The 9,976-nt window shown below is 43.3% G+C and overlaps 1 long non-coding RNA gene across 1 annotated transcript; it reads right to left on the bottom strand.

Annotated features, from left to right (window-relative positions):
* Positions 1–2,112: 2,112 nt before the first annotated feature.
* LOC104992581 lies at positions 2,113–7,437 on the bottom strand. Its single transcript, XR_825724.1, has 4 exons — positions 7,402–7,437; positions 6,788–6,918; positions 2,269–2,492; positions 2,113–2,178 (listed from the first exon to the last, which is right to left on the bottom strand). It is a non-coding gene; the product is annotated as an uncharacterized LOC104992581 (long non-coding RNA).
* Positions 7,438–9,976: the final 2,539 nt, after the last annotated feature.

Genomic DNA, 9,976 nt, shown 5'->3' with positions numbered 1-9,976 from the left:
CGCAGCACTGTTTATAATAGCCAGGACATGGAAGCAACCTAGATGCCCATCAGCAGATGAATGGATAAGAAAGCAGTGGTACATATACACAATGGAGTATTACTCAGCCATTAAAAAGAATACATTTGAATCAGTTCTAATGAGGTGGATGAAACTGGAGCCTATTATACAGAGTGAAGTAAGCCAGAAGGAAAAACATAAATACAGTACACTAACGCATATATATGGAATTTAGAAAGATGGTAACAATAACCCTGTGTACGAGACAGCAAAAGAGACACTGATGTATAGAACAGTCTTATGGACTCTGTTGGAGAGGGAGAAGGTGGGAAGATTTGGGAGAATGGCATTGAAACATGTATAATATCATGTATGAAACGAGTTGCCAGTCCAGGTTCAATGCACGATACTGGATGCTTGGGGCTGGTGCACTGGGACGACCCAGAGGGAAGGTATGGGGAGGGAGGAGGGAGGAGGGTTCAGGATGAGGAACACATGTATACCTGTGGCGGATTCATTTTGATATTTGGCAAAACTAATACAATTTTGTAAAGTTTAAAAATAAAACTAAATTAAAAAAAAAAAGACAGTGAGATTCTTAGAAGACAAGTCAGACAAATTCAAAAGGCATCACTGTGCCTGTGTTTAAACATGGCACAATAGCATGAATGACTACCCTAAAGCTGTCCACACCCAGAACCTGTGAAGATAACAAACGGGACAAAAGGGATTAAGCAGGTGAGATTAAATTAAGGATACTGAGATGGGGGAAATCTCCTGCATCATGTGGTACACCCCAAACATAATCACAAGTCCTCATAAGAGGGAAGCAAAGGGAGATTTGATGCTGAAGTAGGAGATGTCACAATAAAAAGAGATTAGAATGATGTGAGGAAGGGGTTGTGAGCTCAGGAATGTCATCACAGCCCCAGAAGCTCAGCATGTCAAGGACATGGATTTTTCTGCAGGGCGGAGACAAGGACCCAGCCCTGCCCATCCCCTCACTCTAGTCCAGTGAGACTGTCTGGGGTTTCTGCACCAGCTATGAGAAAACAAGTGTCTACTGTTTCAAGCTATTGGTTACAAAGTAATTTGTTACAGCAGCAAGAAGAATCTTAATACCCAGGGGTACTACTATGGAAAACCTCCAGGGTTACAGGAATATTTCAAAGTAACAAGTCAGGCCTGTCCCAAGAGGGAACACACACACTCAGGTTTGGTTCTTAGGGCTTTAGCCCCTCTCCCCCTGCCCAGTGAGGAGACACCCTGATGAAGAAGAGTCATCAGCCAGGCCTGGGTTCAATGTTGCTCTAACAATTGATGCCTCTGGAAGAAAGCAGCCTGCTCAAAAACAGGAGTGAGCCAGATCTGTTCAGAAAAACAGATACTTTAGGTACTCCCAGAATTAATTGACTTATCACATATCTCTAACTACTGGGGACCCCATAAGGACCTGGAAAGGGTATGTCAGGAAAAAAAAGGTCTATATAGATCTGTTATAAGCTGGCTTGTATTCCCCTCAAATTCATATGCTGAAGTCCTAACACCCAGGACTGCAAAACATAACCTTCTTTGGAAATGGGTCATTGCAGATGTCATCAGTTATGATGAGATCTTACTGGAATAGGGTGAACCCCTACTGCAATAAGACCAGTGTTCTCGTAAAACAGAGAAATCTGGTCACAAAGACATACAAGAGAACATCACATGAAGACTGGAGTTACGCTGCCATATGCATAAGAACTACCAGAAGGGGAGGTGGGCGGGGCGGGGCGGGGGGTGTGCCTGGAGGGGTCCTTCCTGGTGCCTCCAGAGGAAGCTTGGCCCTGCTGACACCGGACCTCAGACTCTGACCACTGGAACTGTGAGAAAATAAACCCTGTTGTCTGAGCCACTCAGTTCGCAGTGCACTGCTATGGCAGCCCTGACACCCTAACACAAACTCCCGAAGGAAAAAGAGAAGGACGGGGCACTCCCTGGTTTAACAGACGGCGCTGGCCTGACGCAGGGTAAAGAACGAACAGGACGGAGCTGGTTCAACCTTAAAGCTCAGCTGGACCTGCTTCCAAGGGAGGCGGCGAGGAGAGAGGCAAAGGCGGGAGGAAGACGTACCTTCCATGCTGCAGACAGAGGGGCTGGCGGGGCGTTTCTGCTGTCTGAGGAGGCCATGCCCCAAGCCTGGAAAGAATCAGAAGCTAAGTAAAGAGAAGTTTGGGGGTCAGTGGGGTGTTCATGAGTCCCTGGGGTGCAAATTTCAGAAATACTAACCTTGGATTTCTTTCAGGAATATGAGGGTGGTCCTCTGGCTCAGGGAACTGTGGGCGTCAAGCAGCTCCTGTGGCCCGTTCCTCCCGGGGATTACGGAGCAGCCCCCAGAGCCCTGGTGGTGTGTGCGGCTCTCCTTCCATCTCTTTGGGCACAGGGGCCACAACTAAGAAGGCGCTGGAATCTGTCCAGGATGAAGACGTTCAGGAGAGATGGCACGGTGGAGGCTGTAGAAAATCATTCACGTCCAACTTTACTAAGTTCCTTGTGAAACACCTCGCTTCCCATCATGGCATAACCACGTTAAAAAACGCTACCTCTGCCGAGAAACCACCCTTAGAAAATGCAGGGAGCTTGCTCCTGCAAGGTAATCACAGGTTTACAACCACAGCTCTCAGAGGAGAAAAGAGCAGTTCATATTGAGAGTTAGAAAAGAATTTAATTTGAGTGGAAGAAAGCTGACTTTGCAACCAGATTAGAGGCTGGTTGAAGGAGGGCGAGACCTTGATCGAGTGGACCTCCCACTGTGACCCTGGGCTTTCTCCTGGATTCCTTCAGAGGTTGTGGGTGGAAGCCTGGGGGATTGTTGAGTCACCACCAACCCCTGTCTCCAGTTATGGCCACTCCCTCCCTCAGCCTGCGGGCTCACGGGGCTAGAAGCTTCTTCTCTTGCATTTAGAACAGTCCCCAGGTGTTCCGTGTTACTTACTACCAGAAAGAGAAGCCCAGAGCCACACCAGCTGTAATCACTAGCCCACAGGACCATCCTTCAGAGCATCAGATACAAGGAACAACCCTTGATTGCAGTCCACTCAGGTCAGGGCTGAGGCTTTTTAACCTTCATTAGCCCAATCCTTGATGCACTGCAGGTGAGGGAAATCAAAAACTTGGGTTTTTGGTCCAGAGAATATTCTAATATTCTGGCTTTGTTTTATGCACTGTATAATTCACATGCCAGAGACATTATCCTGTCCTTTGGGATTTAAAACACCTAATCCAGGTCTCCTCTCGCACACCACCCACTACCAGAGGGCTGCTAGCAGGTCACTACCAGCCCTAAAGTTCTGTTCCCTTCAGACTCGCCGCCTCTTATGAGTCATTTTCATGGCTGTTTTCCTGAAAATTAATCATTTTCTCTTGAATTCTCCAGCAACTTTGACATTGCCCCCACCAAACCAAAATAAAACCCAAATGCCACTCACCTATCTTAAGCACATGTACCCTGAGGTTGCAGGAGGTTAAAAGTGTTAGCAGTGTAGTGAAGTTAACACATGATTTTAAAGTGAATACTAAAAATCCTTATTTTTAAAAAGGCTTGCTCACTTCTCCCCTCGGAAGACCTCGGAGTTCACCTCTTCCACACGCTCCAAGCCTCCCTGCACACCAACACCAAGCTGGGTGTCCCGTGAAGGTCCTACTTCTCCCGATCCATGCCTCCACCCAAACCTTCCTTAAGCCACTTACAAAGGTTTTCCTAAGATGACACCCTCCTGGATATACTTTCTGATGCCAATTACTAAGATGACAGGCTTTCCACCCCAATACTATTCCAATCTAGGTTACACTGGCTCTTTAGATTTTTTTTTTAATTCTGCCTGTTTTTCCTTATTTTAAAAAACGAATAAATGTAATTTGTTCTATATTTTAGTTTACTGCTGCATTTGGCTCAAGTTTCTGTTTATAAATAAACCTACTCTGGTTCAACTACACCATGCATCTTTGCCTTATATCATGTTTTGACAGATTTTCACAAAGTTTAAAGGGACTATGAAGCCACCAGCTGCCTCCACTTCAAACTTATCTTGAGGAGTTACATTTTATTCTTGCAATAACAACCCATGAAAGGGGTACTTATGAAAATCTTTCATTTCTACATAAGATTAAATTTTTTTCAGTCCCATTTGAAAGTAATTGTATTAGAGTATGAGTGTTCAGTTGCTCATTTGTGTCCGACTCTGTGACCTAAGGACTGTAGCCTGTCAGGCTTCTCTGTCTGTGGGATTTCCTAGTCAGGAATACTGGAGTAGGTTGAATTTAAGAAGAATTTATATTGAATTTTTAAATTAGTATCAAATTTATTTACTTCCAATCCAGAGTAACATCAGAGCCTATAAATGATTTTGTATATACCTGGACCCACATGGTACCCTTAAATGCATTTCATTTAATGGTAATTTCAAAAAGCAGAGAAGAAAGGAAATATATTTTTGCTAATCGTGGACAAATTGTCCACTCTGTGTGTCCTGGGAATTCTGAACTTTTGTTCCTTTTTTAACTCTTCCCTGCCCCCACTCTCTTCAGAGAAGACCAGTAATTCCTTATATAGAGCACTCTAGCCATCTCCTTCAAGAAAGAATGGTGTTTGAGGGGAGGTAACAAACAGATGTATTGAAAAGAACATGGACAATGTATATTTGAATTCTTGCTCTGCCATTTCTAGCTGTATAACTGTACATAAGTTATTTAGCCTCTTTGAGATATGATTTCCCTATTCATGGCTTGGAGTTATTAGAAAATTGACTTAAATTTTCAAAATGGGCGAAGGGGATTATGGGTGTACTTCCAGTGCAGTTCTATGTTGGCCTTCCCATAGTCAAGGGTGTTTTTCTACTCTGAAGGAGCAGACTTTAACCGGAAAACTTTTGTCCAGTAGGAACTGACGGGGTTCAGCATACACCGCCCCAAAATATGGCATCTTAGCATAATGAATATCTCAAGTTGAATGAGTCTGAGAAAACAGCAGAAACAGGAAGTTCACTCTGACCTTCCCTTTCCTCTCTTAAACAGGTCATAAAACTCCCATGTGAAGGTACCTCCCTGAACCAGGAGGAAGGAAGCCATTCTTATCACTAGAGGCAAAGTTAGGGGCCGAGGAGAAATCTGTACAAACATTGTTAAACCCACTCTTACCTTCCTAGTTACTTCTTCACCATTACTGCCTCTTGCCCACATTCCACTGCCTTGTCAATTCTTCACAGATATATTGTTTCTTTGTCTAAAATGTATATAACAACTTCCTGTTCTGCAGACTTATGGACACGGTGGGGGAAGGAGAGGGTGGACCCATTGAGAGAGTAACAGGGAAACATATACATTACCAATGTGTAAAATAGTCAGTGGGAATTTGCTGTATGATGTAGGGAGCTCAAACCTGCGCTCTGTGACAACCTAGAGGGGTGGGACGGGATGGGAGAGGGTTCAAGAGGGAGAGGACATGTGTATACTGATGGCTAATTCATGTTGATGTATGGCAGAAACCAACACACTATTGTGAAGCAATTATCCTCCAATTAAAAATAAATAAACTTAAATAAAAGCTTTCTGTTCTGGTCACTTTTTTGGGTCTTCCTCCTCTTGTGAGGAATCCCCTGTGCACATAAAATTTAGTTAAATGTGTATGCTTTTCCCCTGCAATCGGTCTTTGTCAGTTTAAGTTTTCAGAACCAGCCAGGGACTAGAGTGTCTTAGAAGAATGTCGAGAAAAACTTTTCCCTCCCCTATGGGAAGCAGATAATTTCTATCCAGTGTAATATGTAACCACAAAGATTATGAGTTTTGGCTCTGGTGGACGGTACTCAATTTTGCATCTTATCCTAGCATTGTCTACAGAATACTTGGCTTCTCAAATGCCCTCTGAATTAATCATTTTAACATCTTGATGACCCTTTCATTAATCAACAAGCTAAATAAGATCTTTGATGTATATTCCTTTCATATTTGCAGAGACTCATGATTTTATCTTTGTGAAATCATGCCTTAAAAGAGATAATCACTTCTATCTCTTTGGATTAAGAGAGGATTCAATGAAGTGAAATTAATGAGTTTATATTTTTTTTTGATCACTTACTCTGTGCCAGTACTGTTTCTAAACATGCACTTTCCATGAGAACTAACCCATTTAGTCCTCATCACCTTGAAAAGCCAGCATAACTCCCATTTTATAGACCAAGCTGTGGTATAAAAGGGCTTCCCCAGTAGCTCAGTGGTTAAAAATCCACCTGTAATGCAGGAGATGAAGGTTTGATCCCTGGGTGAAGATCCCCCGAAGGAGGGCATGACAACCCACTCCAGTATTGCCACCTAGAGAATCCCAGGGACAGAAGAGCCTGGTGGGCTATATTAGTCCATGGAATTAAAGAGAGTCAGGCACGACTGCAGCGACTGAGCATGCACGCGGCACGTTGAGAAAGTTACCCAAGGTCACAGACCTAGTAAGTGTCAGAGCTGGTATAGAAATCTTGGAAGGGAGGTAAGGGACCTCAGCATCTACTACGTGGCAGAACCCTTTCTCTTCCTTTTCTATAACCTCAGAAGCATCAGGACCCAGCTGTCCTAAACACAAGGCCTTGTGAAGACAATGGGATGGTTAGCAATTCCTTGTCAGCCTAACACTTGCTAAAGAGTCAGTAGATAAATTTTCTGAGCAGGGCCACCTCCCCTCCAACTATTCTCATATCCAAGCTATACCCTCCCCATCCACCCTTCCTTCATTTATCATTAGGTCACCTCCTCCAGATATTACCCCAGTCTCCAGGGATGCTCCTTCCTCTGAACTCTGACACGAATCTTCAGAAGCTGAATAGACTGATGTACACTGTTGATTATTTTAGCCAGTGTCAGAATCCTCCTTGAAACATTCTGATCCTTTGGGGACTACAGAAAACCAAAAAAAAAAAAAAAAAGACAAGAAGTTTGGAGATTTTCTTGATGCCATGGTTCTCAGATAAGAAGTCTCACTCATAACTCAAAAACAGGTTATTCATTTTTTGAAATTTTTATTTTGTATTGGGGTTTAGCCAATAAACAATGTTGTGACAGTTTCAGGCCAACAGCGAAGGGAGAGAGTCAAATATATACATGTATCCATTCTCCCCCATACCCCTCCCCTCCCATCCAGGCTGCCACACAACACTGAGCAGAGTTCCATGTGCTAAACTATAGGTCCTTGCTTGTTACCCATTTTAAATATTGCAGGGTACATGACCATCCTGAACTCCTTAACTATCCCTTCCTCCCAGCAACCATAAGTTCGTTTTCTAAGTCTGTGAGTCTCTTTCTGTTTTGTGATTTATATAATTTATTTTTAGATTCCACATATAAGGGATGTGATGTGATATTTCTCCTTCTCTGACTTACTTCATTCAGTGTGCTCTCTAGGTCCATTCATGTTGCTGAAAATGGCATTATTTCATTCTTCTTTAAGGGCTGAGTAATATTCCATTGTATATATGCGCCACATCTTCTTTATCCATTCCTCTGTTGATGGACATTTAGGTTGCTTCCACGTCCTGGCTATTGTAAACAGTGCTGCAGTGAACACTGGAGTGTACGTATCCTTTCAGATCATGTTTTTCTCCAGGTATATGACCAGGAGTGGGATTCCAGTGGGAATTCTAGTTTTTTAAGGAACCTCCATGCTGTTCTCCATAGTGGCTGTACCAATTTACATTCCCACCAACAGTGTGGGTGGGTTCCCTTCTCTCCACACCCTCTCCAGTATTTATTGTTTGTGGATATTTTGATGATAGCCATTCTGACCAGTGTGAGGTGATATTTCATTGTAGTTTTGATTTTCATTTCTCTAATAATTAGTGATGAAAAACAGGTTATTCTGAACCGTGTTCATATGAAGGAAATGGAGACAAAAAGGAAAGACAAAAATCCCTTTCCCACATATAGAACATCATCATAACTGTCCACAGCTAGGAAAGAAGAAAAAGAAAGTTACCCAGAGAAATCAAGAAATCAGCTGGCCCTAATAACCTTCACTTTTATCTGAGACACAGGTTCTGGGAAATCTCTCCTATCCTCTCTTTGGGAACACATAGCATCTCAAGGCCTGTTGTCCTTAAACACTGAAGGATCCTGATTTTTCTAGATGTTTGACAACTCGGTCCCTCCCCTGTATTCAGCATTAAAATGCTTGGGAGAGAACCATGATTACAAGACGTCTTCATATCGCTTGAGGGAGAGCAAACACTCTAAACTGAGGGTTATCAAAGCTTGGTCCAGACACACTGGGCCTGGGTCCCTGAGGCCCTGTCAGATGGTCCATAAGTTTGGCACTATTTTCACGATAATGGTGGTGTTGGTGATGGTGGTTTAGTGGCTAAGTCATGTCTGACTTTGTGTGACCCCGAGGACCATACCCCTCCAGATTCCTCTATCTGCAGGATTTCCCAGGCAAGAATACTGAAGTGGGTTGCCATGCCCTCCTCCAGGGGATCTTCCTGACCCATGGATAGAACCCACACCTGCTCTATTGCAAGCAATCTCCTGCGTTGCAGGCAGATTCTTTACCACTGAGCCACCAGGTAAACCCCTTTCATGATAATACTAAGATATAGTTTGCCTTTTTCATTACTTTTGATGTTTGCAAAAGCAGTGATGGGTAAAACTGATGGCATTTTAACACAAACTAAGGCAGGGCACCAAACTGTACTAGCGGTCCTTTTATTCTTCACCAGCATGCCCTCCGTTTTGTTTTTTTCACAATGTCAGTTCCACTTAAAAATCTCTTTGATGAATCAGTTAAAAATAGCAATTTTATTAAATCTCAATCCATCTTTTTAATAAGCTTTGCATCAAAATAGGGCACATGAAGCACTTCTATCCTAAGGTAGCCTCAAGGAAAAGTACTTGTATGATTGAGTTTCAAGCTGAACTAGCTGCTTTCTTCAGGAACACCACCTTTACTTAAAAGAATGACTGAGAGAGAAACTGGTTGGTGGACATTTCTCAACAACAAATCCAGTGAGCCTGTCACTCCAAGGAAAACTGACAGTATTTGTCATTAACAGTAAACATTTGAGGGACTTCCCTAGCAGTCCAGGGGTTAAGACTTCACACTTGCACTGCACAGGGCATAGATTCCATCCTAGGTCTGGGAACTAAGATCCTGAACGCTGTGTGGTGCAGTCAAAAAGAAAAAAAGAAGAAAGAAAGAAAACTGACCTCTCAAGCAAACATTGGAATTTTGGGAAACTTCTACCCACTACTATGACCTTGACAAATTTCAAATGTATAAAGATTTTTCTGAGGAGATGGACAGTGACATAAACAATAGTGTTTTTAAAAACATTGTATAACAATATGTGTCAACATTTGGAAGAGCTGTGTAACTTAAGTGACCCAATATTTTCCAAATGATCCATGCATGATGCTACAGAATCATGTATGTATAAAAGAACCATTCAAGGTACAAGATGGACCAATCAGTTTTGAGTTACAGAGAAAAAAACTCATTGACATGTTCTCAGATTCTACACTGCAAGCAAACTTTAAGAAATGATGTCTTGACAGCTGACGGGAGTCCCATCTCCAGAACCTGCTTTGCCTTCCGGAACACGGGCAGGGGTGGGGGGTTATCAAGTCCACACTAATGGGAGCTGGCTCCCCTCAGGACCCACAAGGGCTTCAGTTTTGGGGCACTGTGGGGTTCCATTCACTCTGACAGGAGCCCAGTCTCTTCAGGACCTGCCAGGAAGTGCTGCTACTGAAGGACAAGGTGAAGAAGAGTGGGAGGAGGTGCCTGTGCGTGGTTGACTGGTGAGGAGTGTCTGTCTTCAGAGGACCAAGAGAGGAAGGACTTGGTGTGGAGAACTCGGAAACAGATGTCTAACAAAAGTGAGTGAAAAGCTGAAGTCCAGCGCAAAAAGCAGCTCTGAGCACAGCTAAGGGACGATTGGAAAATGAAGGAAGAGGAGAGAGA

The sequence above is a fragment of the Bison bison genome, unplaced genomic scaffold, assembly GCF_000754665.1.
Source record: "Bison bison bison isolate TAMUID 2011002044 unplaced genomic scaffold, Bison_UMD1.0 scf7180017864218, whole genome shotgun sequence".
Lineage (NCBI taxonomy): Eukaryota > Metazoa > Chordata > Mammalia > Artiodactyla > Bovidae > Bison > Bison bison.
Note: the sequence above shows the minus strand (reverse complement) of the source record. Positions and strands in the feature narration are given on the sequence as shown.